This window comes from Crocuta crocuta, unplaced genomic scaffold (genome assembly GCF_008692635.1).
Source record: "Crocuta crocuta isolate KB4526 unplaced genomic scaffold, BGI_CrCroc_1.0 scaffold1042, whole genome shotgun sequence".
Lineage (NCBI taxonomy): Eukaryota > Metazoa > Chordata > Mammalia > Carnivora > Hyaenidae > Crocuta > Crocuta crocuta.
The window spans coordinates 160,992-164,085 of record NW_027527557.1 but is presented as its reverse complement, the minus strand read 5'-3'; positions in this window follow the sequence as shown (position 1 = coordinate 164,085).

Sequence of the window (3,094 nt, the reverse complement as noted above, 5' to 3'; positions counted from 1 at the left end):
GCTTCTTAAAAGAAGATTGATAGAAAGAAGTGAAAAGAGAAAAGAAGAAAAATTAAAAATTCAAAAAATGAAAATAAAATGAAACAACAAAAAATTTTGCTCTTTCTGTATCCAAGAAACAAAAGGAAAGAAAAACAACAATAAACAAAAACAGAAGCAACAACAAAAACAAACAAACCCAAATGAAGTTACATCCAGTTGTCCCTAGAGTTGAAACTTTACAGCGCTATATGATCAGTAAACTAAGGGCATGGAAGGAATTTGTGCTGGTCTTCTGAGGGAGGAACCTGCTATCTGATTCTCAGGCTGACTTACTCTCCTGGAGATGTGCCTGTAGGGCACAGAGGGTCACAGTTGGTGTATTGACTTCATTCTCCATTTGGTGGTGATGTTTAGGTCATTAGGGTCGATTAGTGTTGGTGGACTAATGGTGAAAATGGCTTCACCCCTCTCTCTAGTCTCCAGAGCAGGAAGTTCATGCCCTCACAGATGTCAATCTGTGTCCTCTGCTTCCATCAGCTTCCTACCTTCCCATCTATGTCCGAACTGTCCATCTACCAAGCAGCACTTGTCTCCAGAGTTTTATCTCTGGAATAGCTGTGTTACAAAACTTCAGGGACCTGTGTGATTCAGATATGCAGTGATCTTCTGGGGGAGGGTCTCACTGTGCTGTGGCCAGGGCTGGCTTGTCCCAGGGAAACAGTCAAGCCACCACACAGGAACAGCAGCTCAGAGTTTATGGTAAAAAATGATACACAGCCAGCACCAGGGTTTGCTGTCCTCAGCCAGTATCTTTGTTCCTATACGAGTGAATGTGGTGGCTTGATGCCCACTGGGTCTTTTATCCACAGAAAGACTGTATCACCTCTACCAAATGCACTCCAAGCAGGGGAACTGCTTCTCCCCCTGAGACTCAGGGGATCCTCAGAAATGCCCTGTCTGCTCCTGAGTCTCCGCCCTGCTTCCTCACTAGAGCACCACCAGGATCTGACTTCTGAAACCAGATTCCATGTTTCACTGTTTACAAAATACTGGAGGTATTAAAACCATCTGCTTTTCCCCCATCAATGGTTTTGGGGAACAGTTTTCTTGTGCAGTCCCCTGTGCAAGTTTTTGCTCTCTCTCTAGCTGCTTTCAGGGTGAGTACTTTCTTGAGAAAACTAGATGTACTGCTCTCTCTTCCCCTCTTTTTCCTCTCTGTGAAAATGGCTCCCTCTCCTGTGCAGCACAGTGGCTCTTCTTTCCCCCAACTCACCTCTCCATACCATGTACCTGCCATGTTCTCTCCTCAAATTATACAGCTTGTTCTGTTAATCCTCAGATAGATTTCCCAAGTCTTCAAAATGGTTTGATTTTGATCTAGCTGTGTTCGAGGGATAAGATAAGCCAGGGTTCCCTTACTATTCCACCATCTAACTTCAAGTACGCTTATGTAGTAGATGAATTTCCTCAATCAGCCTCACCTGAGTTCCTGTTTGTCTCTCAAACCTGTGTGATTGTCCAAGCCACTTTTTTTTTTGTTCTTAGTTGCTCCTAATAGTTGAAGGTGTGTCAAATCCAATCAGAGTCCTAGAGGGGAGGATTGAAATCAGCACCTACATGCAGGGTGATTAGAAACTGGGCTCTTGGGCAGTACCTATTCAAATATGTAGTTAAGACCCTTCCAGGGAGAAACCAGGAGATGGGCTTGGTGCTGAGCCCTGGGGCAATAGCCATGTAGCGGGTCCTCCTGCACCCATTTAAAAATTTGTTTGTAATATATATCCTATAGGACTCATGAATTCAAGCCCTTTTGTGTGTCAGAGCTAAGTGATTTGGGGTCTCATCCTGGGTGACAGCTGCAAAAGGTGGGGTGCCAGATTTGTGTATAAGCTCCTTCCAGGGAGATACTGGTGACTTGGTTTTATCATTTGAGCTACCAGGAAGAAGGAAGAGGGGATGTTCTCCTTAGGTTCCCTGTCTCTGGGGAGGATTGCAGCCAGTTTCTAAATGCATGTTAAACTTAGAATCCAGACCTTCAGGCAACAGCTTATAAAATATACAGCTAGACCCCTCTCAAGGAAAGACTGGGAGATGGGTGTTTGGTCTGTTCTCTCAGTGCTGAGACTTGGTGGACCTAAGCTATGTAAGCCCTGCTTTATACAAAAAAGAGTTGCCTCTGTGTTTGCTATTGTTGTCTAGGTCTTTTGGACAAAAGCCCTGTTGGCTTTCAGAGGTAGGTGTTTTGGGAGCCAATCTGAGTTAAAAGTTGGGGCACTAGATGTACAATCAAAACTCTTTTCCTCTCAGTGAGAAGTTGTGGGCTGGGGCTTCCCTCACAATTGTATAGTACTTTGCTTATGGTAAGAGTGTGTCTCAGCCTCTTCTACCCATTTTGATATGGGTATTTTCTCATTCACCTTATGTGTAGAAGTTGCTCAGCTACTTTCTGGATTTCTTTTAGAGGGAATTGCTTTAGGTATAACTGTAAATTTGGTGTGTCTGCGGGAGGAGGGAAGTTCAGGAGCCTTTGTCTCACAATCTTGTTTACCTTCCCTGGATGATTTCTATTTTGATTGGAGACTTTGCCAATTTACCTGGTTGACTGGAATAAACATGTGGGAACTGCCAAAGGAGGCAGAAAGTAACAAAATCTCTCAAATAGCATTGTTCTTTTGGTTTCTATGTTAGATTATCACTGAGGAACTTGGTTCAGAAAAATGTGAGTTAAATAGTTCAGAATATTTGGTCATTTGATACTTGAATGGAAATTTGCAACAGCCCCAGGGGCAAGAGCTGAGAACATTGCCAGGAGGAATTTATTTAAGACTGCAAATCTATCTTTAAATAGGCATTACACCTCCAGCTCTGCTCTAGAGCTTCCCACTGCATACAATGTCTGGAAAATTACAGTCTGGGGACCTTAGAGAGTAGCTGAGTACAGCTTTTCACAGGTGTTTCCTCTGTATTCCATTTCTCTTTGGGAACCTTACAACCATTTGATTCAGAGTTCTCTGAAGAAGGCTACTTTTGTATCTGGAGCCACGTTTCCCTCTTGCATGGTCCTTCCTCTTTTTTTTTTTTTCTTTCATATTTACTAAATGCCTGCTATGAA